The sequence below is a fragment of the Muntiacus reevesi genome, chromosome 10 (assembly GCF_963930625.1).
Source record: "Muntiacus reevesi chromosome 10, mMunRee1.1, whole genome shotgun sequence".
In the NCBI taxonomy this organism is placed as follows: domain Eukaryota; kingdom Metazoa; phylum Chordata; class Mammalia; order Artiodactyla; family Cervidae; genus Muntiacus; species Muntiacus reevesi.
Window position 1 is genome coordinate 1,373,436 of NC_089258.1, and position 24,606 is coordinate 1,398,041.

Genomic DNA, 24,606 nt, shown 5'->3' on the forward strand with positions numbered 1-24,606 from the left:
GTATTATTCCATTTATATGAGATCTAAAATTGTCAAAATCATAGAAACAAGGAATAGAATGGTCATTTCTAGGAACTAGGGGTCAGGGTGTGAAAACAGAATTGCTCATAAATGTGTATAAAATTTCAGTACTGCAAGATGAATAAAGTTCTAGAGGTCAGATTTGCAATATTACACATAGTAACAACATAACATTGTATACTTAAAAATCTCCCAAAGGGTAGATCTCATGCCAAATGTTCTTTATCAAAATAATTAACTGATTGATGTAAAAAATAATATTGCAGCTCAGATACAATGACAGAGATTGGTGCCATCCTTAAAGATAAAGAATGTAAGGATAGTAGCTTCTATCTAACACACCTCCATTGAATACACCAATCTGGCCTCTGCAGAAACTGAACGGATACTGGAAAATTACTGCAAATGAATGTAGACTTAACTCAATTATAGCCTTAATCATAGCTGCTCTGCTGGACATAGTATTTTTGTTAGAGTAGATTAATAAGGCTTTGGGTGCATGGTATGTGGTCATTGATTTTACAGATGTGTGCTTTTCCACTCTGAAAGAAAGTTTGCATTTATAGCAAACGGACAACAATATTTATTTACAGATTGGCCTTGAGGTTATGTTAGTTCTCCCACTCTCTGCCATAGTATCATCCAAAGATATCTGGACCACCCGGACACTCCACAGAATATCACCCTTACCCATTACATTGGTGACATCGTGATGAGTGGTTGGAATGAATGACAAGAACTGGTCTGTTTGGCAAGGCAAATGTGCTCCAGAGGGGACTAGACTAAGCTGATATCAAGTATCTACCATTTTAGTAATGTTTCTTAAGATAGCCAATGGTCGGAGGTGTGCCAGGATATCCTACCAAAGTAATAAATATTGAATTTTTACATCTCAATCACAAGGAGGAAGGAAGGTACCTGGTAGACCTTCTTGGGTTCTGAGTGAAACTCGTTTAGCACCTAGAGATATTGGTCAAACCTATACACTGGGAAATATGAATGGCTACCAGCTTTGAATGGGGCCCGGAGTAGAAAAGTGTCGTGTGGCAGTTGTAGGCCACAGTCAAGCATCCTTGCCACTTGGACCATCCAGTCTGGCAGGTCTTAACAGTGGTGGAAGTGTCAATGGTGGGGAATGACCTAGGATGGAGCTTTTGAGAAGCCCCAGGGAGAGACTACCTTCCTGGCTCCTGAGATTCTAGAACAAGGCCATGGCACCCACAAGAGAAAATTAAACACTTTTTGAGAAGGAGTTTCTAGCAGACCTTGGCCAAGACAGAACATTTGACCATGGTACACAAAGTGACCATGTATACTCCAGAACTTCCCATTGTGAGCTGGGTTCTGTTAGATCTGCCAAGACATAAAAACTGTAGTCATCACATGTTGGAAATGATACATGCAGATCAGGCTGAGCAGGATCAGAGAGTCCCAGTAAGCTGTGTGAGCAGATGGCCTAGAACCCTGTGTCAGTGATCACAACTGCACCAGCCTGTCCCCAAAGTCATACCCATAGCCTCGTGATAATACAGTATGACCACCTGAAGGAAGAGGGAAAAGCCAGAGCTTGGGTTGCCTTGGCATATGTGTGCAAGCCAAAATGGGCAGAGGCTACACTATAGCCTCATTCACGGAGGATGTGAAGAGTAGTTAGAAGTCTTAGCTGTTCAGTCATGTCTGACTCTCTGTGACCCCATGGACTATAGCCTGCCAGGCTCCTCTGTCCATGGGATTCTCCAGGCATGAATATAGAAGTGGGTAGCCATTCTCTTCTCCAAGGGATCCTCCTGATCCAGGGATCGAACTCAGGTCTTCCACATTGCAGGCAGATTCTTTACCATCTGAGCCACCAGGGAAAATTGTACCAGTGTGTGGATATGTGAACAGTATACCTGTTATCTATGTTGTATGGAAGGAGAATCAACCCAAAGTGAAAATATTTACAGATTACTGGACAGTGGCCAATGGCCAGGAGCCTGGAAGAGAGATGACTGGAAGATCAGTGACAAGGAGCTGTGAGGCTAGAGCATTGGATGAGGAGGAGACAAACAGTGTGAATATTTTTATCACAAATTAATACCCACTGTGTACATGTCAGTCCCAAACTCCCAAACGATCTCTCTCCCACCCTTCCTTCCTGGTAACCATAAGTTTGTTCTCTAAGTGTGTGAGCTCTGTTTCTGTTTTGTAAACAAGTCTATTTGTATCATTTTTTAGATTCCACGTATAAACAATACCATATGGTATTTGTCTTTCTCTGTCTGACTTACTTCCTTTATTATGATGATCTCTAGGTCCATTCATGTTTCTGCAAATGCACTGCTATATTTAAAATATTAATAGGTAACAAACAAAGATCTGTTTTATAGTACAGGGAACTTTGCTCATTATTCTGTAATAACCTGAATGGGAAAATAATTTGAAAAAGAATCAATATGTGTATATGTATAACTGAATCACTTTGCTTACACCTGAGACTAACACAACATTGTTAATCAACGATACTCCAATATACAACAAAAATTTTTAAATTAATATTCAGGAAAAAAATCCTCACCACAGAAGATGCACAAATCAAATAAAGTAAACAGTGTAGTCATCTTACATTAGCCAACCTTCATCATTGGTCATCTTGAAACTGGCCTGATGAGCCTTAGAAATTGAGGTTACAGAAGGCTTTGACTTTATGGATTCCCACTTATTAAAGCTGATCTGTCTATCGCAGCCTCTGAACAGAAATCAATGCCAAGCTCCTTTTATAGCATGATGTACTGCTCAAGGAGACCAACGGACTACTGGGTGGCAAGTTGACAACTTTGGGTTCCATTCACCCTGAAAAGGGCAGCAGTTTATCCTCATCAGGATAAGCACCTATTCTAGGTGCGTTTGCCTTTGCTGCTCACAGAGCTACAGCCAGCGTCACTACCCAAGGGCTATGGTATCCCATCCACAAGCATAGGGCTCCATGCAGTGATGATATCCATCCCAGGAGCCATCCATCCATCCTTCACAATGAGGTGCAGTTAGGTCCTAAGCCTAGCCGGCACTCCAAGGCAATGGTTGGTGAGCCACAGGCCCCTGCTGCCACCCTAAACCAACAAAACATGAAAGGATGCCTTCTCTGGGACTCCTGGGAAGAATCCCACCAGGTGATTTTTTTTTTTTTTTAAGAAGGAGAAAGAAAGAGAGAGATGCAAGAGAGAAGTACTACCTTTGTAGCTGTGGAGGGTGGTTGTCTGTACATCATCTATGCGTCTGCCTTAGCCAACTTAGAACTGAGTGGAGGGAGAAGAGCAACCAAGACGACCCACCAAAATACTAGGAGTCTCTAAGGACGCCACTGAGCCACTGCGCTCATCGACTCTGGAGCCACTCTGCCAGGCCAGGCTTTTAAACACGAGATTAAAATGTCCTTATGGTTTAAGCAGACTTTGGGCCCCCAGGATCCCCCTGGCTCCCCTTGGTGCTGGGGATCAATTCCTTGATGCTGTTTTTCATTCCTTGCTGCCCACTTTCTCCACCATGAATCCCTTCTGGCTTTCAAGTTTGCCTTGTGGATGGTTCCTGCTTAAACCCGGAGCCCTGGGCGAAGCACTGTTTATCAGGAGAAAAGACAAAGAGGGGAACGTGTGCCAGGAGAGGAAAGGACAATCGCACACATGTCACTTAGATTAAAAACAAACAGCCATTTATGTATACGGAGATACATTAATTGGCGAAATTGAACTAATGAAAGAGACATAATTAGCTTCAGAGAGCGGAGGAAACCAAGTTGATCTCCTAATGAGGTCTGAAGGGGCTTCTCATTAGCCACGTGGCAGGGGGGTGACAGGAGGCGCTGGGGCTCAGGGGAAAGCCAGAGGGGAGGAGCGAGCCGGCAGGCAGATGGGGACGCGGCCGCCCTGGCCCTGGGTCATCCAAGTGAGCCCCCTGCCAGCAAGGAGAGACAGGCAGGCTGAAGGAAAGCGACAGACAGGGGGCTGCACAAAGGCCCGGTGTCCCCCGGGCCACTCCACTCGCTCGCAGCCCTATTCCCTGCCTCTGCCCTGGGATTTTTGCCCTCCGGGTGAAATGGGCCATCTTTGTTACAGGTCTTCAGCCTGGAGCCTCCCAGGTTGAAGTGCTTCGGTGCACCAGGCTCACAACCTGCTGAGGTGTCTCAAGGCCCCACCCAGACTTCCTGAACTGAATCTCAGGTATGAGTTCCTATAATTTGTCATGCAAGACACCACTGAAATATCATTAGGACCCTGATACAAACACTAAGTGAATTTGCAGTTTTACAGAAGCCCGTGGGGACAGGGCAATGCTTGACCCAAATAAATAAATCTCTAATTTTGAAATCTCAGGCACTGTGGATAAGGAATGGAGAAAACCAGACACGAAAAATATCATCACACCCTGCAGAGAAAATCTGCCTCCGTGTGAGCATAAAGGCAGCCAAGTATTTTTCTCTCCACCCAGACTAAGTTAGGGGCCCTTTCTCCAGTTCTTCCAAGCTGCTCTCCATTACATTGTTAGAATGATTTCGTTGCATGCCTTTCTCCTTCACTAGATCAAGTGCTCCCTAAAGGGCAAAGACTGACTTGTCCATCTCTTTATCCCCAGAGTCCAGCAAAGTGCCTAGGACACAGGAGTGGAGTTCAAGGAGTTCCAAGAATATCAACAAACACTTCTACAGCACTCTGCACAGCACTCTGCTGGGCGCTTTCCACCTTTAAATGTATTTAATCCTTTCAAGGTTTTCCCAGGTGGCGCTAGTCGTAAATAATCCGCCTACCAATTCAGGAGGCACAAGAGACTCAGGTTTGATTCCTGGGTTGAGAAGATCCCCTGGAGTAGGAAATGGCACTCCACTCCAGTATTCTTGCCTGGAAAATTCCATGAGCAGAGAAGCCTGGAGCTTACAGCCCATGAGACTGCAAAGAGTCGAAAGCAACTGAGCAAGTGAGCACAGCCTTTACAAATGTCCCGTGTACAGACAGCGATATAAAGCTCAGAGGGGTTAGCCGCCTTGCTCAAGGTCACAAAGCTGGTGCAGCGTCCATCCGCACTCCTCACCCTGTTCACTACGGTGCTATCCTTGCGCAGCCCTGAGATTCTCACAAAGACAGGCCCTAGAGAAGAAAAGACCATGTTCCCAGGTTTTATTAATAATATAACCCACTGTTTTCCCATTTTCACCACTGCATTTTATAAGAAAAAGTCGTGGTCTTCAAAACATTTTTGGAAAGAGGCAAGGCACAAAATATGTAGGACATCGTGTGGAAGAGTGTGGATTCTGGAGGGAATTTCACAGGTTGGGATCTGGATTCCCACAGTTACTATGTATGCCTGAATTATACTTAAATTATACTTAAATGCCTGAATTTCCTCATAGGGTTATTAAAGGTAAACTAGTGAAAAGACACACTGCATTTAAAAGAGAGTCTGGCACTGAGGAAGCAACAATATATGTTAGTTATTACTGTTATCTAAATAATAATCTTCATAGCCTCATGAGCCCTTTGAGTTCAAAAGAACTTCAGGCAATATGGATGGCCCACACAATGCAAGGGTGTTTAAACTTTTGGTAATCATTCAGCCTGCCTCTGTTTTGCCTGTCGTTACAATTGCAAGACCCCTAGAGAAGGGAATGACAACCCACTCCTGGATTCTTGCTTAGAAAATCCCATAGACAGAGGAGCCTGGCGGGCTACAGTCCATGGGGTCTCAAAGGGTCAGACACGACTGAAGCCCACACAGCTTTGTGTAAGTTGTAACTATTTTTTAAAAAAAGACATACACTAAAATTAATGTTTCAAAACTGAGGAGAGAATTATCATATGATATTATCTTCACTGATTTCTGTTTCTGTACAATGCAATCTAACCTCCATGGTGTCACTGGACTTCAAATTAGTTTGCATAAGCATATTTTTCTTGACACCGTGAAAGACACAATGCAGACACCGAAAATGTACACACTGGCTCCCCATGAGAATCCTATGATGTAAAGTAGGTGGGGAGGGGGGACAAGAGGCAGGTCGGAAAGGAGAGAGGATAAGGCAAGTGAGAAGACAAGAGTAACGTTGAAGATAAGACATGTTTATGAAACTTGCAAACTAAGTGCCTGGTGGAGGGATGGAGGGATCAGTACAAATTTTATAGAAAAACTGACGCTGGGATGAGCTTTAAAAGACCCTCTGGATGCCCACAGGTTGGGAAGCACACTTCAGATGGACAAAGCAGCCTGGGAAATGTTTTTGACTCATCCAGAACCTGCTAACTCCTCTTTGCAGATTCCTGCCAGCATCTGTCCTTTGCCTTGGCCCAGCTGGGGTCACCTTGATGTTGCTTCTGGTTCCTCGGCTCCTTGTTGTTCTAGGTCTCTGTCCTTCCATCCTTCATCTGGTTCTCTCTCTCTTTCTCTCTGCTTCACTCTCATTCCCTCTCTCACCTTATACAATCTGGGTGATATCTCATGATTGATATTCCTTAATAAGGCAAGGAAAAATGTCTCCTCCCTACTAATAAGAAAAAGAAGCATTCCTCCTCCCCAACAGATACACATCTATTTGAAATGAGCATAAGCTGTAGGAGTTTCTCTCAGCAGAGAAATTGGTCCCTAGCCAACTGTATCATTTTCCCCCCAAAGTGATGAGGATATAGACAAAGGAATGCATTTCTTTTGTAGCATCAAAGCTTTATGAGTATCCTTATTTACTGTAAAAATAGCACCATGTACTCTGAAAGAAATGTTCAAAGACATATTTTAAAAAGCAAAAATCTCACCCATAACCCCACCTGTAACTTTAATATCATCTCTCCATCCTAACAAAACTGTTAGATACTTTTGGATCCCCTCCCAGTCTCCATCCATATGCACTGATTTCACATCCTTGTGATCATTTCTAAAACTAATTTCATGAAGAGCTTCTATTCCCACAAGCAATCCACGCTTAAGGTAACTAAAATACATTTAATGTAACAATATGACCCTGAGTGACATGAATTCTGATATTGTTTGTTTGTTTGTTTGTTTCAGACCTTGAAATACACACACACACACACACACACACACACACACACACACACAAACACAGGGCCTGAAAATCTCAGCTTTTGGGAAATGTATTGTTAGAGAACTTGATGATTGATAGTATTGGAGCACAGATCCTGCAGATGCGAGTAGCTTCTTCATGGAGAAAGCAAAGTTAATCCTGGAGCTGGGAAGAAGGATGTAAGCAGCTGGCCTTAGATAGTTGTGAGGGGAAGAACTTCCTCCTCTCCCTAATGGGGAATGGGATGTGGATGAAGCAAGCCCCAACAGTCCTAACAGCTTGACAACTTCAGAATACTGCTCCTGGCCACAAGGAGGCAGGAAGAGTCCCTGGTGAGGCTCCAGTTCCCGGAGTTCCTGGGTTGTTTCTGAACCTACGTGCAGTTGTAATCACTCTCTGTGTTAGCCTCCCCTTCTATTATTCCCCAAACTTTTAGTAAAGACATTTAAAGGTTACAGCCTGATCTCGGATATCTGAATCAGTTTCCCAGGACTGCTGGAATAAACCACTGCAACTTGGTGGCTTAAAACCACAGCGATATATTCTTTTACTCTTCAGGGAGTGAGAAGTTTGAGATCAAGGTGTTGGCAGGACTGTGCTTTTTTCAAAGGCTCAGGGAGAATCCTTCCTTGTATCTTCAGGCATTACTTGGATTGTGGCTCCATCTGTCCTCTCTCCATTTCCATCTTCAATAGACATCTCCTCTGTGTCTATATCTTCTCTACTACTTATAAGAACACAAAAATAAGAACATTTGTCATTGGATAATCTAGGGTGAGCTCATCTCCAGACCCTTAGCTACATTTTCAAAGACCTTTTTTCCAAATAAGGTCACATTCATAGGTTCCAGTTAATTCTTTTGGCAGGGGTTGGGGGTGACTGTTCAACCTGCTAAAGCTGTGGTATGGGGAGTTACAGCCAGAGATTATGCCACTTTGGGACAGAGAGATGTGAAGAACACTGTCCCACTCTCACAGCCAGAGTTATGGGACAGCAGCCCCAGGAGGGGACAGCTGGGGACAGTGGAGTTCTCACGAAGGTACAAAGGTTAAATCATCAGCAGAAGCAACACAGAACCAGGAGGAAGAGACAAGCTCCCAGGACATGGTAGGGGCTGATTTCTAAAGAATTTCTGCCTATGAAGGCAGTGGGGCAGAAGAAACCAGCTTGATATTCTAGTGCTGATTTTGGTCCCTTCCGAGATGGCAAACCAGTAGGAAGCCTGGGTCTCTCCCAAGAGATCACAAAGTTACTCTTATCTAGCCTCCTCTGTACTCACTGCCTGACAAAATCTTCAGTATCTTGGGGCAGGGGAGGCACACTGTCGAAGTAAGAGGATATTTGAGAGGCACCCCCACCACTTCACATGAAAAGCAATATGTTGAATTATTATATGCCCTAAAAGTGGAATAATTAGGAGAAAAGAATCAATTTTTCAAAATCAATTTTTAAAAACATTCAAAGAGATTGCAAAGAGTAATTTTCTAGAAACTGAAACTAGGACTCTCACACAAATTACAGTGAACACATATTTTAACTCTGAATTTTTTTCTTTTTTTCAGCTCCGTAAAACCAGCAGAGAAGTAAAGCTGGTTCAAATGAGAATTGGAAAGACTGGCTATGTGTAGTGATGGAAGAAAGATGATGGAAGTATGATTGCTAAATCAGACACAAAGCTGGTTAATGTTTCACAGAGCAAAAGAAAACAGAACTTTAACTTTTAATGATATCTTTTTCTACCAGACAGAAATTGGTTTGTATTTATCATTATCGCATTTTAACCTGAAGCCTCACACACTATGAGCCCTAATCAGTTGTAAACAGTAAGTCAAAAGTATGTTCTCCTGTAGAATTAGATAATCCTAGAATTCGACTATGCTTTACTCCTCTATGACATTTAAAAGCCTTGCAATCATCCCTTGCCTTAGTTCCAAGTTTCATACAACTTTTCTGAAAAAAGATAAGAGAAGATGTCGGTCATAGGACTGAGATAGGAAACAGAAATAAGAAAATACAAAAATAACAAAACAGAAATACTTAGCATAAAATACACAGATGTTAAATAACACAAAAGACAATAGCAAAAGAAATTCAGCTAAGAGAGGAATTTGTAATTTGGAAGACTAGACTGAGGAAAACTCTCAAAAAAAAAAAAAAAAGAATAACTGTTAGAAAATGTAAGCGAAAAGCTAAGAGAAATGGGGGACATAAGTTATAAACTATTGAATTTAGATTAAAAAGAAATCCTCCAAATTGTGATAAACATAAATAAAAAGAAGAAAACATTTGAATAGTAAGGATATATCTTTTGAATTGAAAAAGAATGATATCTCAGATGTTAAAAAAAAGGCTCTGGTAAAGTACCAAAGAAAGAAAGTAAACAAAAACTACACGTGAACACATGATAGAGAAATTTAAGGATACATATTAAAAAGATAAAGTCATAAAAACTTAGTAACAGGAACTAGAAGGTAACATGTAAGATATAGGAATCAGATCAATATCAGATTTTTAAAAATAATACTGCCTGTGAGATGATAATGGAGTAGTGATTTCATAGTATTAAGCAGGTGGGCATAAAATTTAGAACGGTATATTGAGCCAAACTGTCTTCCAAATATGAGGACATAAAAAATACTCTATGTATACAAAGTCTCAGATAAGTTGCCACAGAAATACCCACATTGAAAACACTTCTTTTAAAGTATTCAAATAAATGAGAAATAAATCCAGGAGATGTTGTAAGAGATTCATGAAGGTGATCAAAACTTTCATAAGCAGAAAATACTGGAAAATTTGAAATAATATATTAAAAATTATAAATTGGTCCAAACTTATGAGCAATTAGAATACATTTTAGGCAAATATTTGACAAAAATTGACACTTTGAACTTTTAAAATTTTGGTATATAGTGTCCTAAAAGAGAAAAACTAAGCAACTAAATATTACATAAAAAGATGCTGAAAATAAGAAGATGGGTGCAAGTATATCAGGCAAATTCTAACCAAAGAAAGATGATACAGATATTTTAAAATGACTTAAGTTAGACTAACAGGAAAATGTTATTAGGGTTAAACAGAGCCACTTCATAATGGTAATAGTTTTGATTCACCAAAAATATACAGCAATTTTTTAAAATATATTCATCTAGTAAAATAACTTTAACATGCATAAAGGAAAAGTGATAGAACTGTGAGAAAATTTGATAAATCACTATTATAATAGAAAATTTCAACATCCTCTTGGTGTTACTGATAGGTCAAGTAGAGAAAAACTATCAAGGATAAAGACAATATGAACAAAAGAATTAATCAACTTGACTTCATGGATATATATAGATTCCTGTATCCAACAGCTATATAATATACATCTTTTCTAGTTTACATGAAATATTTACAAAATTCAATCATGTACTAGGCACACAAGAAAACTCAACAAATTTCAAAGTGTATATTATGGAAACCACGATTTCTAGCCATAGCTCTTTTAAATTAAATATTTATAACAAAAAATAAATATAAACTCCCACAATCTGAAAATCTAAAGCTAAACTTGCTGGTGAGTTAAAAAAAAAAATCATAATAAAGTGTTAAAATATTCAGAACTGAATGATAATGAAAACATGTGATAATGAGTAAAAGTAATGCTTCAAGAGAAATTTGTTGCTGTAAAAGCCTATATTGGAAAATAATAAAGTCCAAAATTTCTAATTAATTTTCTTTCATCTTAATGAACAAATAAATAAAAAGTAATAAATAAAATAAAAATAATAAAAATAGGAAAGGAAATTAACAAACTAGGAAACAAAGACATGATAGTGTATATCAACAAATCAAAATTGATTCTTTGAAAAACAGAAACAAAAGACTTGAGAAGCATCTGAACACTAACAAGAGAAGAGAGAACATAAGTGAAAAATATTGTAAATGCAAAAAGGGACAACATACAAAATAAATTCAGACAAAATATATGACAACACATAATAGTATCAGCAACTAGTTTCCACTAATTTTGAAAACTTCAATAAAGCAAGTAAAGAAATTGCATCTGTGCTTTAAAATCCTCCCACAAATAAAATACCTGGTTTTGCAGGTAGTATTCTTCCAAACCTTTAAGTAATAGACAATCCCAATTTTATGCAAACACTTCTAGAAAATAGAAAAGGAGGACACATTCTCTAGCTTATCAATAAGGCCCCAAACACTAAAACCACACAAAGACGTTCTTTATCGATAAGGCCCCAAATACTAAAACCACACAAAGATGTTCTAGGAAAGGAGAAAAAATTATTTTGAATATGCACGCAAATATTCTTAATGTATTAGTAAATCTGATCTAAAGACATTAAAAAGATAACACACCTTGACCAAAACAAGTTTTATCCCAGGTATGGAAGGATGATTCACTAACTTTGAAAATCAAGAAATATAATTCACCACATTAAGAAATGAATAGGAAAAACCAAATGATTTTTTTCAATAAATGTAGGAAACATTTTTTTTTTTACTAAAACCAAACAACTGCTCTATTTTTGTTGCAGTATAATTGACTTACAAAATTCTATTAGTTTCAAGTGAACAGCTTCCCCAGTGGCTCAGATGCTAAAGAATTGCCTGTAATGCAGTAGACCCAGGTTCAATTCCTGAGTCGGCAAGATCCTATGGAGTAGGAAATGGCAACCCACTCCAGTAATCTTGCCTGCAGAATTCCATGGACAGGTGAGCTGGTGGGCTGCAGTACATAGGGTCTCAAAGGATTGAACATGACTGAGCAACTAACAAACACACACTGTATCATATAACTCATCAATTTCACTGTTAATGTATACTCAAAAGAAACTTGAACATGTATAAAAGGAAATGTAAACAAGAACATTATAATAATCACAATCCATCATAGCAAAAAAAAAAAATTAAAATAAAAAACAACTTGAAACTACCCAAATACTCATCAATGGGAGAGTAAATGAACAAAGTGTGAAATGGTCACAAGATAAATTATAAGCAGTAGAAGTGAATAAACTTGCAATGATATACATAAATCTTAAGTGGAAGAGTAAACCCCAAATTACACAGTTCTTTTATTTTGGAGGAGTGCAAAAATAACTAAAATCAAAATAGGATTTTAAAGACTGCATATAGGTGAAATACAATGATTTTAAAAGCACAGCAAGACAATGATGACTATAGGAGGCAAGATAAAGTTTGTCTCAGATGGGAGGAGCCAGAGTTGCAACAGAATGCGTCAACCATGTGGTTTGATGTAGGTTATTGTCAGTGGCCTAGATTTCATTTACATCAGTGATTTGTGTGTGCTCATCACATTATTAAAAGTAAATAAATCACATGTTCCAATGATGAGAGTGAATGATGTCCTAAGGACATGATTGATCCAATTTTATACTCTTAAAGTCCATAGAGAGTTTCAGTTCAGTTCAGTTCTGTTGCTCAGTCGTGTCCAACTCTTTGAGATCCCATGGACTGCAGTATGCCAGGCTTCCCTGTCCATCACCAACTCCCAGAGCTTACTCAAACTCATGTCCATCAATTCGGTGATGCCAGCCAACCATCTCACCCTCTGTCGTCCCCTTCTCCTCCAGCCTTCAATCTTTCCTAGCATCAGGGTCTTTTCCAATGAGTCAGTTTTTCACATCAGGGGGCCAAAGTATTGGAGTTTCAGCTTCAAAATCAGTCCTTCCAATGAGCATTCAGGACTGATTTCCTTTAGGGTGGACTTGTTGGATATCTTTGCAGTCCAAGGGACTCTGAAGAGTCTTCTCCAACACCACAGTTCAAAAGCATCCATTCTTCAGTGCTCAGCTTTCTTTATAGTCCAACTCTCACATCCATACATGACTACTGGAAAAACCATAGCTTTGACTAGATGGACCTTTGTTGGCAAAAGTATTATCTCTGCTTTTTAATATGTATGCTGTCTAGGTTGGTCATAACTTTTCTTCCAAGGAGCAAGTGTCTTTTAATTTCATGGCTGCAGTCACCATCTGCAATGATTTTCAAGCCCAAGGAAATAAAGTCTCTCACTGTTTCTATTGTTTCCCCATATTGTTTGCCATGAAGTGATGGGACCAGATGCCATGGTCTTAGTTTTCTGAATGTGAGTATTAAGCCAACTTTTTCACTCTCCTCTCACTTTCATCAAGGGGTTCTTTAGTTCTTCTTCATTTCCTGCCATAAGGGTGGTGTCATCTGCATATCTGAGGTTATTGATATTTCTCCCAGCAATCTTGATTCCAGCTTGTGCTTCATCTAGCCTGGCATTTTGCATGATGTACTCTGCATAGAAGTTAAATAAGCAGGGTGACAATATACAGCCTTGACATACTCCTTTCCTGATTTGGAACCAGACTGTTGTTCCATGTCCAGTTCTAGCTGTTGCCTCTTGTCCTGCATACAGATTGCTCAGCAAGCAGGTCAGATGAGATCACCCTTGAATAAGAAGGCAAATTATCAGGTGAGAGGTATACTTAAAAGACTATGGAGGGACTTCTCTGGTGACATAGTGGTAAACAATCGCCTGCCAATGCAGAATACACAGGTTCAATCCCTGTTCTGGGAAGATCCGACATGCCTCAGAGCAGCTAAGCCTATATGCCACAACTACTGAACTCATGCCTAGAGCCCAAGAGAAACTATTGAGTTGGCAAGCTCTAGAGCCCATGCTCCACAAGAGATGTCACTGCAAAGAGAAGCTCCTGCACTGCAACTAGAGAGTAGCCCTGACTTGACACAAATAGAGAAAAGCCCATGCGACAACAAAGACCCAGCACAGCCATAAATAAATAAATAAAAGATTGTGCTGCTGCTGCTACTAAGTCACTTCAGTCACATCTGACCTTCTGAGAGCCTATGGACTGCAGCCCGCCAGGCTCCTCTGTCCAGGGGATTCTCCAAGCAAGAATAATGGAGGGGGATGCCATGCCCTCCTCCAGGGGTATTTTCCCAACCCAGGGGTCAAAACCGAATCTCTTACATCTCCTGCATTGGCAAGAGGGTTCTTTACTCCTAGTTCGTTTCAGTTCAATTCAGTCGCTTAGTCGTGTCCGACTCTTTGCAACCCCATGAATCGCAGCACGCCAGGCCTCCCTGTCCATCACAAACTCCCGGAGTTTACTCAAACCCATGCCCATTGAGTCAGTGATGCCACCCAGCCATCTCAGCCTCTGTCGTTCTCTTCTCCTCCTGCCCCCAATCCCTCCCAGCATCAGGGTCTTTGCCAATGAGTCAACTCTTCACATGAGGTGGCCAAAGTATTGGAGTTTCAGCTTCAGCATCAGTCCTTCCAATGAACACCCAGGACTTATCTCCTTCAGGATGGACTGGTTGGATCTCCTTGCAGTCCAAGGGACTCTCAAGCGTCTTCTCCAACACCACAGTTCAAAAGCATCAACTCTTTGGTGCTCAGCGCTCTTCACAGTTCAACTCTCACATGACCACTGGAAAAACCATAGCCTTGACCAGATGGATTTTTGTTGGCAAAGTAATGTCTCTGCTTTTCAATATGCTATCTAGTTTGGTCATAACTTTCCTTCCAAGGAGTGAGCGTCTTTTAATTTCATGGCTGCAGTCACCATCTGCAGTGATTTTGGAGCCCAAAAACAATAGTCTGACACTGTTTCCACTGTGTCTTATCTATTTCCCATGAGGTGATGGGACCGATGCCATGATCTTAGTTTTCTGAATGTTGAGCTTTAAGTCATCTTTTTCACTCTCCTCTTTCACTCTCATCAAGAGGCTTTTCAGTTCATCTTCACTTTCTGCCATAAGGGTGGTATCATCTGCATATCTGAGGTTATTGATATTTCTCCTGGCAATCTTGATTCCAGCTTGTGCTTTTTCCAGACCAGCGTTTCTCATGATGTACTCTGCATATAAGTTAAATAAGTAGGGTGACAATATACAGCCTTGACATACTCCTTTTCCTATTTGGAACCAGTCTGTTGTTCCATGTTCAGTTCTAACTGTTGCTCCCTGACCTGCATATAGGTTTCTCAAGAGGCAGGTAAGGTGGTCTGGTATTCCCATCTCTTGAAGAATTTTCCACAGTTTATTGTGATCCACAGTCAAAGGCTTTGGCATAGTCAGTAAAGGAGAAATAGATGTTTTTCTGGAACTCTCTTGCTTTTTCGATGATCCAGCGGATGTTGGCAATTTGATCTCTGGTTCCTCTGTCTTTTCTAAAATCAGCTTGAACATCTGGAAGTTCATGGTTCACGTCTTGCTGAAGCCTGGCTTGGAGATTTTTGAGCATTACTTTACTAGCTTGTGAGATGAGTGCAATTGTGTGGTAGTTTGAGCATTCTTTGGGATTGCCTTTCTTAGAGATTGACATGAAAACGGACTTTTCCAGTCCTGTGGCCACTGCTGAGTTTTCCAAATTTGCTGGCATATTGAGTGCAGAACTTTCACAGCATCATCTTTCAGGATTTGAAATAGCTCAATTGGAATTCCATCACAACCACTAGCTTTGTTCATAGTGATGCTTTCTAAGGCCCACTTGACTTCACATTCCAGGATGTCTGTCTCTAGGTGAGTGATCACACCGCTGTGATTATCTGGGTCATGAAGATCTTTTTTGTACAGTTGCTCTGTGTATTCTTGCCACCTCTTGTTAATATCTTCTGCTTCTGTTAGGTCCATACCATTTCTGTCCTTTATTGAACCCATTTTTGCATGAACTGTTCCCTTGGTATCTCTAATTTTCTTGAAGAGATCTTTAGTCTTTCCCATTCTGTTGTTTTCCTCTATTTATTTGCACTGATCACTGAGGAAGGCTTTCTTATCTCTCCTGGCTATTCTTTGGAACTCTGGATTCAAATATGAATATCTTTCCTTTTCTCCTTTGCTTTTAGCTTCTCCTTTCACAGCTATTTGTAAGGCCTCCTCAAACAACCATTTTGCCTTTTTGCATTTCTTTTCCATGAGGATGATCTTAATCCCTGTCTCCTGTACAATGTCATGAACCTCCATCCATAGTTCATCAGGCTCTCTTTCTATCAGATCTAGTCCCTTAAATCTATTTCTCACTTCCACTGTATATTGATAAGGGATTTGATTTAGGTCAGACCTGAATGGTCTAGTGATTATCCCTACCTTCTTCAGTTTAAGTCTGAATTTGGCAATAAGGAGTTCATGATCTGAGCCACAGTCAGCTCCCTCCAAGGAGCGGCAGCTGTGTGCACGCAGGAGGGCCTAGAGGAGCTACTCCACGTTCAAGGTCAAGAGGGGTGACCGTGAGAAGATACCCCTCATCCAAGGTAAAGAACAGCGGCTGCACTTTGCTGGAGCAACCGTTGAAGAGATACCCTATGTCCAAGGTAAGAGAAACCCAAGTAAGATGGTAGGTGTTGTGAGAGGGCATCAGAGGGCAGACACACTAAAACCATAATCACAGAAAACTAGCCAATCTGATCACAGGACCACAGTCTTGTCTAACTCAGTGAGATTGAGCCATGCCATGTGGGGCCACCCAACAGCGGGTCATGGTGGAGAGGTTTGACGGAATGCGGTCCACTGGAGAAGGGAATGGCAAACTACTTCAGTATTCTTGCCTTGAGATCCCCATGAGCAGTATGAAAAGGCAAAATGATAGGATACTGAAAGAGAACTCCCTAGGTCGGTAGGTGCCCTACATGCTACTGGAGATCAGTGGAGAAATAACTCCAGAATGAATGAAGGGATGGAGCCAAAGCAAACACAATACCCAGTCATGGATGGGACTGGTGATAGAAGCAAGATCCAATGCTGTAAAGAGCAGTATTGCATAGGAACCTGGAATGTTAGGTCCATGAATCAAGGCAAATTGAAGTGGTCAAACAGGAGATGGCAAGAGTGAATGTCAACATTCTAGGAATCAGTGAGCTAAAATGTACTGGAGTGGGTGAATTTCACTCAGATGACCATTATATCTACTACTGTGGGCAGGAATCCCTTAGAAGAAATGGAGTAGCCATCATAGTCAACAAAAGAGTCTGAAACACAGTACTTGGATGCAATCTCAAAAAGGACAGAATGATCTCTGTTCGTTTCCAAGGCAAACCATTCAATATCACGGTAATCCAAGCCTATGCCCCAACCAGTAACGCTGAAGAAGCTGAAGTTGAATGGTTTTATGAAGAACTACAAGACCTTTTAGAACTAACACCAACAAAAATGTCCTTTTCATTATAGGAGACTGGAATGCAAAAGTAGGAAGTCAAGAAACACCTGGAGTAACAGGCAAATTTGGCCTTGGAGTATGGAATGAAGCAGAGCAAAGGCTAACAGAGTTTTGCCAAGAGAACGCACTGGTCATAGCAAACACCCTTTTCTAACAACACAAGAGAAGACTCTACTCATGGACATCACCAGATGGTCTTTATTCCTAGTACCACCTGGGAAACCCTCAATAAAATAACTATGGAGACCCAAACTAATGAAGCTGGGCTCCAGAAATCTGTAGAACATAAATAGCCAAAAAAAAAAAAAAAAAAAAAAAATCTGAGGCATGTTCCAAAAGGTAATGCAGATTATTTAGGAGAGTTACAGTAACAGTTAGCAGAAAATTACATTTAAATACGCCACCTAATTGTTCTCATTAAAAAGAAATTTTAAATCATCTTAAACTTTCCCACCATTAAAACTAAAAGGAGTAACCTTGAACTCCTAGGTGTCCAAGGACACAGCAATGGCCCACCACAAGAAAGTTTATTTGAAGTTCAGTTTTAACCTTAAAAATTCATATACATGTTGCATTGTGTATATCCAAATTTGCTCAATGAAAAAAAATTTAAATGACTATGATTTTTTTCTCATTGCTGGAAAATTTAATCTTATATTTAGATTTGATTTTGCTATTTAGGTTTATATTAATATCAAAGGCTAGAAGTACCTAGATATTTTACAACATAGGAAGTTCTATAGACAACTAAATGTTAGGGAACCTTCCAAAAAAAGAAAGAAAAATGTTAAACAGGTATTGAGTGAGTGAATGAAGTCGCTCAGTCGTGTCCGACTCTCTGTGACCCCGTGGACTTTAGCCTCTCCGTCCATGGAATTTTCCAGGCAAGAATATGGAGAGCGCTGCCATTTTGTGAGTAAAAAGAGTTCCCTTATTAAAAGGTGTCCACTTTTCTTTCATATATCTATTTTCTAACATTTGTTATAGCACTGAATTATAGAGAAGAATGAACATTTCAGCATTAACAATTCAAGAATCAAAAGCCCCACCCAAGGGATAGATTGGGAGTTTGGTATTGACATGTACACACTGCTGTATTTAAAATATATAACCAAGGACCCATTATATAGCACCTGAAACTCTTCTCAACACTCTGTAATGACTTCAATGTGAAAAAAATTGAAAAAAATAGAACTGATTCACTGGGCTTTACACCTGAATCTGAGACAACATTGTTAATCAACTATACTCCAATATAAAATAAAATTTTTTAAAAACCCTCCCAAAATATCAGAAAGTAACAAAAATTATTGCAAACCTTGAAAATAATGCTGACTCACTCTTTAAATGGTGTTAATAGATCTAATATATAACATAATTTGTAAAAGGCTATGCCATTTATTCATATTTGAACATCATCCAGATTTTGCCCCACCATTTTTCTGTTGAGCAGGGTATAGCAGTTGAACTTCATAGGTATCAAGTATGAGCAGAGATCTCTCTGAAGACTTTAAAGCTAAAAGAACTTGGTAGCACTACCTAGCCCTCTTAGTGGTCATTCATGTATTATAACCAAAAGGGTAAAATCATTTCAATTGAACAAATCTTCACTAAGTCATTCATATTAACAACAAATTGCTAGATGCAATATTCAAGGAACTTTCAGCCTAGTGAAAGGAGACATAGATAAATAAATAAAAGACCTATATAAAGAAAACCAAAAATTAATGTTTCAGATGTGCCAAGCTTATTCAAAGTTCTCACACCTCCTGTCTCTTTAACATATACTCTGACTTGAGAGATATCACTATAATTATCCTTCTGAGGTTCAAGTGTTGCCTGAGTTTGATTTTTATTCAGTAAAAATATGTATTTCTTGTATATACGTGGAAATTCAAAAACATAATTCTTGGAAGGTTGAGGAGTAATGAAACTAATGTCCAAATTGACATTAGTTTGGACTCTCCTGTTTACTTTATGTGCTCACTCATCCCCTCATTTGTAAAATGGGGACATTCACACCTACCTGTGGCAGAGATGTCCCCGTTCTTTCTGGGAACATAGCTAGAAATTCTCTTCCAGTTCTCCTGACCAGTAGGTGTGGTCACATGACTGAGTTCTGGCCAAAGAAACAGGAATGTGGGAAGTGATGCCTCTTCCCATCTGGCCAGAAAACAAGGGCAAAAAAATCTTCTCCTCTTTCTCTCCTTTCCCTCTTCTACAGGCTCTGTCCCCCTCCGAGGGCCACCTAAAACCCTTCTGTGAAGACCCAAAATCCTCATTAGCCCCAGTCTCTGCAGGCAGAGAGAATAACCTCCCACCCAACCCTGGGCCCCACACACTGGGGTTTTCCTTGGCAAGAAATAAAGATGCATTGTATTAAGCCATAGAGATATCGGAGTTTACCTGTTACAGAAGATTAAGCATTTCTTAAGCTAATACGTACCTCTGCAAATGAGGTAAGGAGTGAGATAATTCACAAGAGGTAATTAACACCTCGAATATCAGGGAATGTGCACTCCTGTCAATGTGAGGCCGTGGGACACTGGAACTAGGCTGTCACCTCCTATCAATCTATTTCTTAAATTGCAGGGTAAAGTTAACCCAAATAACAAAGTCACGGAATCAAGCTGTCACAAATTGGCCTCCACATTCCTAGGGGTTTGAAGTGTGTGTATTGACAGGAAAAAACCAGGAAGAACTCAGGAGAGGTAGAGAATGTAACTGGAGCTGGAAAATAATATTCGCATGCATTTGCAAACCTAGTTGGGGCCCCAAAGTGCAGGAGAGAGAGAAGGGGCATTCGCTGAGATCCATTAGATGCCAGTTGGAAGAGTAAGCAATTCACATTGGTTCTCTCATTTCTTCTTTGGAATAATCCTAAAGGTACATGCTCTTCTCTCCATTTCCAATTAAGAACTGATGCTGTTTTTCTCTTTCTGATTTACTTCACTCTATTACAGGCTCTACATTCATCCACCTCACTACACCTGGACACAGTGGGGGAAGGATGAATTGACAAAGGAGCATTGACAAACATACACTATCACATGTGAAATAGATAACTAGTGGGAAGCTATGGTATAACGTAGGGAGCCCAGCCGGGTGCTCTGTGACAACCCAGAGGAGTGGGATGGGAGCGGGGAGGAAGGTTCAAGGGTGAGATGATACATTCCCTGGTGGCTCAGTGAGAAAGGCTCTGCCTTCAATACAGGAGACTCAGGAGACTCAGGTTCGATCCCTGGGTTGGGAAGATCCCCTACAGAAGGGTATGGCAACCCACTTCAGTATTCGTGCTGGGAAAATCCCATGGACAGAGGAACCTGATGGACTATAGTCTACAGGGTCACAAAAAGCCAGACATGAATGATGTGACTTGAACACACACACACACACACACACACACACACACACACACACACACACACACACACATATTTAAAATTGGACTTCCCCAGAGGCTCAGCAGTAAAGAATCCACCTGCAATGCAGGAGACACAGGAGATACAGATTCGGTCCCTGGGTAGGGAAGATCCCCTGGAGGAGGGCAAGGCAACCCACTCCAGTATTCTTGCCTGGAGAATCCCATGAACAGAGGAGTCTGGCAGGCTATCATCTGTGGGGTCGCAAAGAGTAAGACACAACTAAAGTTACTTAGCACGTACACACACACATATGTGTGATTATGGCTGACCCCCATTGCTGCAAGGCATAAACCAACACAGCACTGTAAAGCAATTGGCCTCCAATTAAAAAATTTTGAAAAAAGAATGGATGCTGTGAGAAAGAAGATCTCAAGTTTATAGGCGGGCAGAGCTGACTTCAAACCTAAGTCAGTCTGGTTTTAATATCCTTGCTCTTTCTGATGTAAGCACTTAAACTTTCAATGCTTCTGATTCTATGCTGTAGACCGGCCAACCATTCTACTTGGGGAAAAGGGTGCCTGTGACAAAAGAAGTCGTTAGTGACAGTGTTCAGTGTGATGCCAACACTGAGGCCATTGAAAATGGGCTCTGTGAAATGCAAGCTATGCTCAAACAGAGCTCATTTTCAAGGGAGCCTGATTTAAATGGCCAACTGCTAGAGAAAAAAGACATTAAAGGAAGAGCCTTTCAGCTGGGCTTGCAAAACTCCAGGTTCATGAATTCGAGAGCATATTAAAGATGAGAAAACAAGGTTTCAACCACAGCCTCAGGAGCTTCTAGCATCTCTCAGGCCAGGAGTTTGCCTTTTTCAGTGGTACAATTAAACTATGCTATCCAACCTCATTCTCAGTTTTCAATTAATCTACAGTGATTAATTTAGCAGCTAAAACCCATTTGCTATCCAAGATGACCTGCCAGCCAGGTCACCTCCCTTTCCCTATCTGATAGCAAACTCCCCCAGCTCAGCCAAGGTCAAATACGATGGTGGGGCCTCTGTCCCCTCCACCCACCACCCCACTGCTATCCCTGGCTAAGAGGATTGCCCAGTGGATGGAAAAAAGAGATGCTTGAGAGGATGCTTCAAAATACTAAGCCAGAGATAGAAATTGCTCTTGAGGCACAGCCTTTGATTTTCACTTCCAAGTGTAAGCTCATGGCATGTCCCAGCAGTATTATCTCCCTGGCCCATAGCAGCTGTTATGTAACATAAGGTCATTCAACATGAGCTGGGACTTTCTTGACCAAGAGAACACAGACTGTTGTTTTGAAGCAGGTTGACTTTGGAAAGTCAGTACCTCTCTCTCAGTTTGCTCATCTAGAAAATTAAATGAATAGAATTGACCTCGGGGTTAGAGTGAAGAATGAATGAAGGCGAAAGGAAGTCATCACACTGTTTTATTCTATGCCAAGGGACATGGTCATCCTGGCCCTGGGGATGGTGCCACAAGGGGAGTATAGTGATAAATGTACAAAGTATGATGAACAGGGTGGGGAGTGAGCTGGGGAGGAAGTAGTCAACTGGCAGGAAATCACTGGAAAGTGCAGATGGAGGGCATGTCTGATGATGGAGTTGAGATCCTCCTTGAAGAAAATGCACAGGTGGGGCTGCAAAATGAGATGTTAGGATGGCTGAATAGCAATGTCAGGGTGCTCTGGTGTCCTTCTGTTCCCAGCCTCGCAGCCATCTGCAGATGACAAATTCACAGGTACAGTGACCGGGTGCTGCATAAGAAGATGGGCTACTCAGCCTTCCAAAGACAATTTAGAGTCTCAAGAGCTCTTTCTCTACTTTTCTTTGCTGGTATAAAGGTCCTGAGAAGATCAACTCCCCTGGCCAACCAACCTTTGTCTCCATCTGTCGGGGGAAATGTCATCAGCCAGCTTTATGAAGTGGCTGGGAGCCTCGGTCAGGGGCCAGCTCTGGAGACCCGCAGCACAGACCAGCCATTTATCACTGTGCTGCCCTTGGGACTGTGGTTTATAAAAGAAAGAAAAGGGACTTGAATGCATTTCCCCAGGGGAGGCCAGAGGCCTAGGACACCTGCCAAAGTAGAGAGGGAACACGAAATTAAAAGACGTTTGCTCCTTGAAAGGAAAGTTACGGCAAACCTAGACAGTATATCTAAAAGCAGAAACATCACTTTGCCAACAAAGGTCCATATAGCAAAAGCTATAGTTTATCCAGTAGTCATGTAAGGATGTAAAGAAAACTGGACTGTAAAGAAAACTGAGTGCTGAAGAACTGATGTTTCTGAGTTATGGTGCTGGAGAAGATGCTTGAGAGTCCCTTGGACTGCAAGAAGATCAAACCAGCCAATCTTCAAAAAATCAGTCCTGAATATTCATTGGAAGGACTGATGCTGAAGCTGAAGCTCGAATGCTTTGGGCACCTGATGCAAAGAGATGACTCATTGGAAAAGACCCTGAATCTGGGCAAGATTGAAGGCAAAGGAGAAGGCAGTAGAGGATGAGATGGTTGGACAGCATCACCGACTCAATGGACATGAACTGAGCCAACTCCAGGAGGCAGTGAAGGACAGGGAAGCCCAGTGTGCTTCCGTCCATGGGGTCACGAAGAGCTGGACATGACTTAGCTACTGAACGACAAAGTCAGGCCCCTGAGCTCAGACTCATTTCCACCAGTCAGAAACATCAGCCGTGAAAGGGCAGGTTCTGGGAGCCTGATCTCACTTCAGTTCTACGGAGTTCTAAGGAGCATGTCCAGTTCCAGAGGACAACAATGGAATCCGGTCCAAGGGTGGGAGTCAGGGAGGGTGTCCCGTGTGGGATGCTGCCTTGGAGAATGCCATGGGTCAGGACAGTGACTGTGGAATGATGCTGCCAGAGACACTAAGCCTGATGCTGGGATAAGAAACAGCATCCAGCACATTTCAGCTGCACGTGCTGCCACTGGAAGAGGATGTAAGTCACACAGACCATCTTACTGTCATCGGATTGCCCTCTGTGGACATCTAACTCAAACTTAGGTTGTCTGCTTCTGGATTTACCATGCTTGAAGTGGGGAATCAATTTATTTAAAAATCATTTGTCGCAAGAAACACAGTTTGGGTACCATGTCAGAGGAAGAGGGAGCTTCATAGTGGGGGAGGGAGGAAGCTGACTCTTGATGGCCCATGTGTCAAATCTATGGGTAGATGTCAAAGAATATTGGTTGCCCTTCACACATTCATTCAATAAATACGTACTGAGTGACTCTTTCATCACATATAAATGCTATGAAAAAGAGACAAATTTCCTGCACTCAGAGATCTGGGGAAGCAGATATTAAACCAGGAATTACAGAAGACTATGAGTAAGGTGTTCAAATACACTGATGCCATCGTAAGAAGTAGGACTGGAGAGTGATCCTACAATTTATTTAGTTCCAACTCAGATGTCTATAATAAGGAAACCAAATCCTCAAAAGAAAAATTTAATTAATATCATTTAATGCTGATGGGAAATAATAAAGCTACTAGACATCATCTGCTGGTCTCTATCCTTGAGAATTAGAGGAAATGGAAACTTCTGGGTCTGAGTCTTAAGCTCTTCCAGGCTTCTCAGGTGGTGCTAGTGGTAACGAACCCACTTGCCAATACCGGAGATGGACGAGACGTTAAGATTGATCCCTGGGTTACGAAGATCCCCTGGAGGAGGGCATGGCAGCCCACTCCAGTATTCTTGCCTGGAGCATCCCATGGGCAGAGGAGCCTGGCGGGCTGCAGTCCATGGAGTCGCAAGGAGTTGGCCACGACTAAAGCTACTTAGCATGGCATAGCATGACAGGGGCTCTTTGAATTTTCAGCTGGTCCTTCTCATGTGGGCGCACTTCCCAGGGGTCAGTGAAGCAAGGAAACATTGAATGACCCAGTCAACCTCCAACTCTCCCACTGCTGTGATGACAGCAGCCAGAGTTGGGGGGAAGAGCATCCACATTTTCT